This window comes from Arachis stenosperma, chromosome 1, assembly GCF_014773155.1.
Source record: "Arachis stenosperma cultivar V10309 chromosome 1, arast.V10309.gnm1.PFL2, whole genome shotgun sequence".
NCBI lineage: Eukaryota > Viridiplantae > Streptophyta > Magnoliopsida > Fabales > Fabaceae > Arachis > Arachis stenosperma.
Genome location: NC_080377.1, coordinates 16,719,174 through 16,730,193, shown reverse-complemented (window position 1 = coordinate 16,730,193; position 11,020 = coordinate 16,719,174). Strand labels below are relative to the sequence as shown.

The following is an 11,020-nucleotide window of genomic DNA, read 5'->3' as shown; positions in this document are numbered from 1 at the left end:
TATGTTGTTCGACTCTTTTCGATCGCCATAGATCTTGGCGATTGCCTTCTGCTTTGCCATCAACACCTTTCGATATGAAGGCTTGAAATGGTACCTGATGAGCGGATAATTTATACGCTTTTTGGCATTGTTTTTAGTATGTTTTAGTTAGTTTTTATTATATTTTTATTAGTTTTTATTTAAAATTCACTTTTCTAGACTTTACTATGAGTTTTTGTGTTTTTCTGTTATTTTAGGTATTTTCTGGCTGAAATTGAGGGACCTGAGCAACAATCTGATTCAAAGGCTGAAAAGGGCTGCAGATGCTGTTGGATTCTAACCTCCCTACACTCAAAGTGGATTTTCTGGAGCTACAGAAACCCAATTGGCGCGCTCTTAATTGCGTTGGAAGGTAGACATTCTGGGCTTTCCAGCAATATATAATAGTTTATACTTTGCCTGAGATTTGATGGCCCAAATAGGCATTCCAAGTCAGCTTCAGAATTCCCGGCGTTTAACGCCGGAACTGGCACAGAAGTGGGAGTTAAACGCCCAAACTGGCACAAAAGCTGGAGTTTAACCCCAAGAAAAGTCTCTACACATGGAAGCTTCAATGCTCAACCCAAGCACACACCAAGTGGGCCCGGAAGTAGAATTTTATGTCATTTACTCATTTCTGTAAACCCTAAGCTATTAGTTCTCTATAAATAAGACCTTTTGCTATTATATTTTCATCTTGGTTCTTCTGGTTCCCTCTCTGGGGCCGAAGCCAATGATCACCATTATCACTTATGTATTTTAAACGGTGGAGTTTCTACACACCATAGATTAAGGTGTGGAGCTCTGCTGTACCTCGAGTATCAATGCAATTACTACTATTTTCCATTCAATTCAGCTTATTCTTGTTCTAAGATATTCATTCGCACCCAAGAACATGATGAATGTGATGATTATGTGACGCTCATCATCATTCTCACTTATGAACGCGTGCCTGACAACCACCTCCGTTCTACATGCAAACAAGGCTTGAATGTATATCTCTTGGATTCCTTAATCAGAATCTTCGTGGTATAAGCTAGAATCCATCGGCGGCCATTCTTGAGAATCCAGAAGGTCTAAACCTTGTCTGTGGTATTCTGAGTAGGATTCAAGGATTGAATGACTGTGACGAGCTTCAAACTCGCGATTGTGGGGCGTTAGTGACAGACGCAAAAGAATCACTGGATTCTATTCCGACATGATCAAGAACCGACAGATGAATAGCCGTGTTGTGACAGAGCGCGTTGAACATTTTCACTGAGAGGACGGGACTGTAGCCATTGACAACGGTGATGCCCAACATACAGCTTGCCATGGAAAGGAGTAAGAAGGATTGGATGAAGACAGTAGAAAAGCAGAGAGACAGAAGGGACAAAGCATCTCCATACGCTTATCTGAAATTCTCACCAATGAATTACATAAGTATCTCTATCTTTATTTTATGTTTTATTCATCTTTTAATTATCAATCCTCCATAACCATTTGAATCCGCCTGACTGAGATTTACAAGATGACCATAGCTTGCTTCATACCAACAATCTCCGTGGGATCGACCCTTACTCGCGTAAGGTTTATTACTTGGACGACCCAGTGCACTTGCTGGTTAGTTGTGTGAAGTTGTGATAAAGAGTTGAGATTGCAATTGAGCGTACCATGTTGATGGCGCCATTGATGATCACAATTACGTGCACCAAGTTTTTGGCGCCGTTGTCGGGGATTGTTTGAGTTTGGACAACTGACGGTTCATCTTGTTGCTTAGATTAGGTAATTTTATTTTATTTTGTTCTTCAGAATTCTTAAGAATGAATTCTAGAGTTTCAGATGATGTTTTCATCATGACCAAAGCTGATTGATTCTCATCAATTTAGCTCTTGAATGTAATGTCCTGCTGAAGCTTGGCTAGCCATGTCTAATCTTTTTAGACTAAAGCTTTAGACTAACATTGCATGATTCCTAGAATTCTCATTAAGAATTTTGAATCCTTTATTTTACTTCTCCATATAATTTTCGAAAAAGCACAAAAAAATTTATAAAATCATAAAACCAAAAATAATTTTATGTTTCTTGTTTGAGTCTAGTGTTTAATTTTAAGTTTGGTGTCCATTGCATGTTTTTAGTCTTCTAATTTTTGAAAATTACATGCATTATGTTCTTCATTGATCTTCAAGATGTTCTTGATGATTTCCTTACTCTGATCTTTAAATTCTCTTGTCTTGTGTGTTTTGTTGTTTCTTATATGCATTCTCAATTTGTTAGTGTCAGTAGTATACAAACTTCTAAGTTTGGTGTCTTGCATGCATTGTTTATTTAATCTTAGTGGCATTTTGATTATTCCTCATCATTAAAAATTCAAAAAAATTTTAAATTGTGTCTTTTCAAGTCAATAATACAGAGAATTGAAGATTCAGAACATACATTAGAGGAATTACATAGAAAAAGCTGGGCGTTCAAAACGCCCAGTGAGGAAGGAAAACTGGGTTTAAACGCCAGCCAGGGTGCCTGGCTGGGCGTTTAACGCCCAAAAAGGTAGAGTTTTGGGCGTTAAACGCCAGAATGGATACCATTCTGGGCGTTTAACGCCAGGATGGCACAAGAGGGAAGATTTTGTTTTTAATTCAAATTTTTTTTCAAGTTTCCATAATTTTTCAAAATCAAATCTTTTTCAAATCATATCTTTTCAATCATATATTTTCAAAATCAATTTCTTTCCATTTTCAAAAATACTTGCTAACAATTAATGATTTGATTCAACATTTCAAGTATGTTGCCTTTTCTGTTGAGAAAGGTTTAATCTCTGAATCATATCTTTTAAATTTCTTATTAGCCAAGTCATTAATTTTAAAAATCAAATCTTTTTAAATTGTTTTTCAATCATATTTCTTTAAAACCATAACTTTTCAATCATATCTTTTTTATTTCTACTTTCAAAAATCTTTTTCAAAATCACCTTATTTCTTTTCCAACTTTAATTTTCAAAAATCATTCATCAAATTTTCAAAATTTCTTTTGATTATTTTAAAATCTTTTACTTTATTTTCGAAAATTCTTCCCCTCTTCTCACATCCTTCTATTTATGGACTAACACTCCTCTTCAATGCACAATTCGAATTCTATCCCTCTTGATAAGTTCGAATTCTTCTACCTCCTCTTTCTATTCTTCTTTTCCTCTGACATCTCAAGGAATCTCTATATTGTGACATAGAGGATTCCATATTTTCTTGTTCTCTTCTCTTTCATATGAGCAGGAGCAAAGACAAAAGCATTCTTGTTGAGGCTGACCCTGAACCTGAAAGGACCTTGAAGAGAAAGCTAAGAGAAGCAAAAGCACAACTCTCTGGAGGGGACCTAACAGAAATCTTCAAACTAGAAGAAGATATGGCAGCCGAAAACAACAACAATGCCAACAATGCAAGGAAGGTGCTTGGTGACTTTACTGCACCTACTCCCGACTTCTATGGGAGAAGCATCTCAACCCCTGCCATTGGAGCAAATAACTTTGAGCTTAAGCCTAAATTAGATTCTCTAATGCAACAGAATTACAAGTTCCATGGACTTCCATTGGAAGATCCTCATTAGTTTTTAGCTGAATTCTTGCAAATCTGTGACACTGTCAAGACCAATGGGGTTGACCCTGAGGTCTACAGACTTATGCTATTCCTTTTTGCTGTAAGAGACAGAGCTAGGATATGGTTGGACTCACAACCTAAAGAAAGCCTGAACTCTTGGGAAAAGCTAGTCAATGCCTTCTTGGCAAAGTTCTTTCCACCTCAAAAATTGGGTAAGCTTAGAGTGGAAGTCCAAACCTTCAGACAGAAGGAAGGTGAATCCCTCTATGAAGCTTGGGAAAGATACAAACAATTGATCAGAAAGTGTCCTTCTGACATGCTTTCTGAATGGAGCATCATAGGTATCTTCTATGATGGTATGTCGAACTGTCCAAGATGTCATTGGACAGCTCTACTGGAGGATCTCTTCATCTGAAGAAGACGCCTGCAGAAGCTCAAGAACTCATTGAAATGGTTGCAAATAACCAATTCATGTACACTTCTGAAAGGAATCCTGTGAACAATGGGACGAATCAGAAGAAAGGAGTTCTTGAGATTGATACTCTGAATGCCATATTGGCTCAGAACAAAATATTGACTCAGCAAGTCAATATGATTTCTCAAAGTCTGTCTGGAATGCAAGCTGCACTAGGCAGTACTAAGGACGCTTCATCTAAAGAAGAAGCTTATGATCCTGAGAACCCATCAATGGAAGAGGTGAATTATAAGGGAGAACTCTATGGAAACACCTATAATCCTTCATGGAGAAATCACCTAAATCTCTCATGGAAGGATCAACAGAGACCTCAACAAGGTTTCAACAACAATAATGGTGGAAGAAACAGGTTTAGCAATGGCAAGCCTTTTCCATCATCTTCTCAGCAATAGACAGAGAATTCTAAGCAGAGCCACTCTGACTTAGCAACCATGGTCTCTGATCTAATCAAAACCACTCAAAGTTTCATGAATGAAATAAGGTCCTCCATTAGAAACTTGGAGGCACAAGTGGGTCAGCTGAGTAAGAAAGTTACTGAACTCCCTCTTAGTACTCTTCCAAGCAATACAGAAGAGAATCCAAAAGGAGAGTGTAAGGCCATCAACATGGCCGAATTTGGAGAGGAGAAAGAGGCAGTGATCGCCACTGAGGAAGACCTCAACGGACGTCCACTGGCCTCCAATGAGTTCCCTAATGAGGAACCATGGGAATCTGAGGCTCACACTGAGACCATAGAGATTCCATTGGAACTACTTCTGCCATTCATGAGCTCTGATGAGTATTCTTCCTCTGAAGAGGACGAAGATGTCACTGAAGAGCAAGTTGCTAAGTACCTTGGAGTAATCATGAAGCTAAATGACAAGTTATTTGGTAATGAGACTTGGGAGGATGAACCCCCTTTGCTCACCAAAGAACTGGATGACTTGACTAGGCAGAGATTACCTCAAAAGAGACAGGACCCTGGGAAGTTCTCAATACCTTGTACATTAGGCACCATGACCTTCGAGAAGGCTCTGTGTGACCTAGGGTCAAGCATAAACCTCATGCCTCTCTCTGTAATGGAGAAGCTAGGGATCTTTGAGGTACAAGTTGTAAGAATCTCACTAGAGATAGCAGACAATTCAAGAAAACAAGCTTATGGACTTGTAGAGGATGTTCTGGTAAAGATTGAAGACCATTACATCCCTGCTGATTTCATAGTCCTAGAGACTGAGAAGTGCATGGATGAATCCATCATCCTTGGCAGACCCTTCCTAGCCACAGCAAAGGCTGTGATTGATGTTGATAGAGGAGGATTGATCATTCAAGTGAATGAAGAATCCCTTGTGTTTAAGGCTCAAGGATATCCCTCTGTAACCATGGAGAGGAAGCATGAAGAGCTTCTCTCAAAACAGAGTCAAACAGAGCCCCCATAGTCAAACTCTAAGTTTGGTGTTGGGAGGCCACAACCAAATTCTAAGTTTGGTGTTGAACACCCACATTCAAACTCTAAGTTTGGTGTTGGGAGGTTCCAACATTACTCTGAACATCTATGAGGCTCCATGAGGGCCCACTGTCAAGCTACTGACATTAAAGAAGCGCTTGTTGGGAGGCAACCCAATGTTATATTTATCTATTTTCCATTGTTATTTTGTGTTTTCTATAGGTTGATGATCATGTGAAGTCACAAAAACAATTGAAAAAGCAAAAACAGAATGAAAAATAGAAAGAAAAACAGCACACCTTGGAGGAAAAGCTTGCTGGCATTTAAACGCCAGTAAGGGCAGCAAATGGGCGTTTAACACCCATTATGGCACCATTTTGGGCGTTTAATGCCAGAAAGGGGCACCAGACTGGCGTTTAACGCTAGAAAGGGGCACCAGACTGGCGTTTAACGCCAGAAAAGGGCAGCAGCCTGGCGTTTAACGCCAGAATTGGCAGAAAGGGCATTTTTGCATGCAACTTGGTGTAGGGATGAGCTATCCTTGACACCTCAGGATCTGTGGACCCCACAGGATCCCCACCTATCCCACCTCTCTCTCTCTTCTCCACCCATTCACCAATCACCTCAAAAACCCCAAACCTATCATATCCCACCATTCTCTTCACTACTCACATCCATCCTTCATAACACCCCACCTACCTCACCATTCAAATTCAAACCACTTTCCCTCCCAAACCCACCCATAATGGCCGAACCATACCCCCCTCTCCACTCCTATATAAACCCATCTTCACTCCTTCATTTTCACACAACCTAAACACTACTTTTTCCCCTTGGCCGAAACACAAAAGCCCCCTCCATCTCCTCTATTTCCTCTTCTTCTACTCTTTTCTTTCCTCTTTTGCTCGAGGACGAGCAAACCTTTTAAGTTTGGTGTGGTAAAAGCGTTGCTTTTTATTTTTCCATAACCATTTATGGCACCTAAGGCTGGAGAAACCTCTAGAAAGAGGAAAGGAAAGGCAAAAGCCTCCACCTCCGAGTCATGAGAGATGGAGAGATTCATCTCAAGGGTGCATCAAGACCACTTCCATGAAGTTGTGGACAAGAAGAAGGTGATCCCCGAGGTCCCTTTTCAAACTCAAAAAAGGTCAACTTTAATAAAAGGTTGGACCAAGTCCTCATGGATATCTGTGTGGAATGAGCTCAATGCAAACAGGAGATCCCACTCATAGACATGAGCATGAGGAATTTCCTCATCATGAAATCCCTGAGATGCCTCAAGGGATGCACTTTCCTCTACAAAACTATTGGGAGCAAATTAACACCTCCCTAGGAGAATTAAGTTCCAACATGGACAACTGGTCGGCGAAATTGTGAACTATACTTTTTCACAACTCTCATAATCCCTGGTAATGGCTCCAAAAACTTGGTGCGCTCAATACCATGGCATTACACAACTTCGCACAACTAACCAGCAAGTGCACTGGGTCGTCCAAGTAATAAAACCTTACGTGAGTAAGGGTCGATCCCACGGAGATTGTTAGTATTGAAGCAAGCTATGGTCATCTTGTAAATCTTAGTCAGGCAAACTCAAATGTATATGATGATGATGAACGAAAATAACATAAAAGATAAAGATAGTGATACTTATGTATATCATTGGTGTAAGAGCTTCAGACAAGTGTATGAAGATGCCTTCCCTTCCGTCTCTCTGCTTTCCTACAGCCTTCATCCAATCCTTCTTACTCCTTTCCATGGCAAGCTCGTGTAGGGTCTCACTGTTGTCAGCAGCTACCTCCCATCCTCTCAGTGAAAGCGATTGCATATGTCCTGTCACGGCATAGCGGAATTCATCTGTCGGTTCTCAATCAGGCGCGGAATAGAATCCAGTGATTCTTTTGCGTTATCACTAACGCCCCCGCCCTCAGGGTTTGAAGCACGTCACAGTCATTCAGTCATTGAATCCTACTCAGAACACCACAGACAAGGTTAGACCTTCCGGATTCTCTTGAATGCTGCCATCAGGTCCTGCCTATACCACGAAGACTCCGAAGAATCCAAGAGATATTCACTAAGCCTCGAATGCTTGTAGAACAAGAATGGTTGTCAGTCACCTTGTTCATAGGTGAGAGTGGTGATGGGCGTCAATCATCACCATCATCATGTTGAAGAACAAGTGATATCTTGGTAAAAGAACAAGCGGAATTGAATGGAAGAACAATAGTAATTGCATTAATACTCGAGGTACAGCAGAGCTTCACACCCTTAATCTATGGTGTGTAGAACTCCACCGTTGAAAATACATAAGCATAAGGTCCAGGCATGGCCGAATGGCCAGCCTCCCAAAGATCTAAGATAGCATAAAAGTGAAGATAGCTACCAAAGTCTACTAATACAATAGTAAAAGGTCCTATTAATAGTAAACTAGTAACCTAAGGTGTACAGAAATGAGTAAATGACATAAAAATCCACTTCCGGGCCCACTTGGTGTGTGCTTGGGCTGAGCAATCAAGGAAATTCGTGTAGAGACCTTTTCTGGAGTTAAACGCCAGCTCCCATGCCAGTTTGGGCGTTTAACTCCAACTTTTATTCCTGTTCCGGCGTTTAACGCTGGAATTCCTGAGGCCGGATTGCTTCGCGGGTTTGGGCCATCAAATCTTGGACAAAGTATGGACTATTATATATTGCTGGAAAGCCCTGGATGTCTACTTTCCAACGCCGTTGAGAGCGCGCCAATTGGGCTTCTGTAGCTCCAGAAAATCCACTTCGAGTGCAGGGAGGTCAGAATCCAACAGCATCTGCAGTCCTTTTTGGTCTCTGAATCAGATTTTTGCTCAGGTCCCTCAATTTCAGCCAGAAAATACCTGAAATCACAGAAAAACACACAAACTCATAGTAAAGTCCAGAAAAGTGAATTTTAAATAAAACTAATAAAAATGTACTAAAATCTAACTAAAAGATATCAAAAACATACTAAAAATAATGCCAAAAAGTATACAAATTATCCGCTCATCACAACACCAAACTTAAATTGTTGCTTGTCCTCAAGCAACTGAAAATCAAATAAGATCAAAGAAGAGAATATGCAATGAATTCCAAAAACATCTGTGAAGATCAGTATTAATTAGATGAGCGGGCTTTTAACCTTCTGTCTCTCAACAGTTTTGGCATCTCAATCTATCCCTTGAAATTCAGAATGGTTGGCTTCTTTAGGAACTCAGAGTCCAGATAGTGTTAATGATTCTCCTAGTAAAGTATGATGATTCTTGAACATAGCTATTTATTGAGTCTTGGCTGTGGCCCAAAGCACTCTGTCTTCCAGTATTACCACCGGATACATACATGCCACAGACACATAATTGGGTGAACCTTTTCAGATTGTGACTCAGCTTTGCTAAAGTCCCCAATTAGAGGTGTCCAGGGTTCTTAAGCACACTCTTATTTGCCTTGGATCACAACTTTATTTCTTTTCTTTTTCTTTCTTTTCTTTCTTTTTTTTTTCGATTTTTTTTTTTTTTCGAATAGCTTTTTCTTGCTTCAAGAATCATTTTATTGATTTTTCAGATCCTCAGTAACATGTCTCCTTTTTCATCATTCTTTCAAGAGCCAACATTCATGAACCACAAATTCAAGATACATATGCACTGTTTACACATACATTCAGAGAACAAAATATTGCCACCACATCAAATAATTAAACTATTATAAAATTCAAAATTCATGCAATTCTTCCTTTTTCAATTAAGCACATTTTTATTCAAGAAAGGTGATGGATTCATAGGACATTCATAACTTTAAGGCATAGACACTAAGACACTAATGATCATAAGACACAAACATGGATAACATAAAGCATAAAATTCGAAAAACAAAGGAATAAAGAACAAGGAAATCAAGGAATGGGTCCACCTTAGTGATGGCGGCTCTTCCTTGCTTTTGAAGATCCTATGGAGTGCTTGAGCTCCTCAATGTCTCTTCCTTGTCTGTGTTGCTCCTCCCTCATGATTCTTTGATCTTCTCTAATTTCATGAAGGATGATGGAGTGTTCTTGATGCTCCACCCTCAGTTGTCCCATGTTGGCACTTAATTCTTCTAGGGAGGTGTTTAGTTGCTCCCAATAGTTTTGTGGAGGAAAATTCATCCCTTGAGGGATCTCAGGGATCTCATGATGAGAAGGGTCTCTTGTTTGCTCCATTTTCTTCTTAGTGATGGGCTTGAGGTCATGCCTTCTCAGTTGAACCGGCTTTGGATGCCATAAATGGTTATGGAAAAACAAAGAGCAATGCTTTTACCACACCAAACTTAAAAGGTTTGCTCGTCCTCGAGCAAAAGAAGAAAGAAGAGAGTAGAAGAAGAAGAAATGGGGGAGAGGGAGATGGCTTTGTGGTTCGGCCAAAAAGGGGGAGAAGTGGTGGTTTATGAAGGATGGATGTGAGTGGTGAAGAGAAAGAGATGTTGAGGTGATTGGTGAATGGGTGAAGAAGAAGAGAGAGAGTGTGGGGTTGGTGGGATCCTGTGGGGTCCACAGATCCCGAGGTGTCAAGGAAAAGTCATCCCTGCACCAAATGGCATCAAAATCCACGTTTTGAGCCATTTCTGGCGTTAAACGCCGGGCTGGTGCCCATTCCTGGCGTTTAACGCCAGGTTGTTGCCCTTTACTGGCGTTTAACGCCAGTCTGGTGCCCTTTTCTGGCGTTAAACGCCCAGAAAGGTGCCAGACTGGGCGTTAAACGCCCAACTGCTAGGCTGACTGGCGTTTGAACGCCAGCAGCATCTTCCTCCAGGGTGTGCTGTTTTTCTTCCTGTTTTTTCATTTTGTTTTTGCTTTTTTCATTGTTTTTGTGACTTCTTATGATCATCAACCTACAAAAAAGATAAAATAACAAAAGAAAATAATTAATTATAAAACATTGGGTTGCCTCCCAACAAGCGCTTCTTTAGTGTCATTAGCTTGACAGAGGACTCTCATGGAGCCTCAGAAACACTCAGAACCTTGTTGAAACCTCCCAACACCAAACTTAGAGTTTGAATGTGGGGTTTCAACACCAAACTTAGAGTTTGGTTGTGGCCTCCCAACACCAAACTTAGAGTTTGACTGTGGGGCTCTGCTTGGCTCTGTTTTGAGAGAAGCTCTTCATGCTTCTTCTCCATGATGATAGAGGGATATCCTTGGGCCTTAAACACCATGGATTCTTCATTCACTTGAATGATCAACTCTCCTCTATCAACATCAATCACAGCCTTTGCTGTGGCTAGGAATGGTCTGCCAAGGATGATGGATTCATCCATGCACTTCCCAGTCTCTAGGACTATGAAATCAGTAGGAATGTAATGGTTTTCAACCTTAACCAGAACATCCTCTACAAGTCCATGGGCTTGTTTTCTTGAGTTGTCTGCCATTTCTAGTGAGATTTTTGCAGCTTGCACCTCAAAGATCCCTAATTTCTCCATTGCAGAGAGGGGCATGAGGTTTACACTTGACCCTAAGTCACACAAGGCCTTCTTGAAGGTCATGGTGCCTATGGTACAAGGTATAGA

At 40.4% G+C, this 11,020-nt stretch overlaps 1 non-coding gene across 1 annotated transcript; it reads right to left on the bottom strand.

The window, feature by feature from the left end:
- Positions 1-3,798: 3,798 nt before the first annotated feature.
- LOC130950027 (small nucleolar RNA R71) lies at positions 3,799-3,906 on the bottom strand. Its single transcript, XR_009073508.1, has one exon. It is a non-coding gene; the product is annotated as a small nucleolar RNA R71 (small nucleolar RNA).
- Between the last annotated feature and the right edge of the window lie 7,114 nt (positions 3,907-11,020).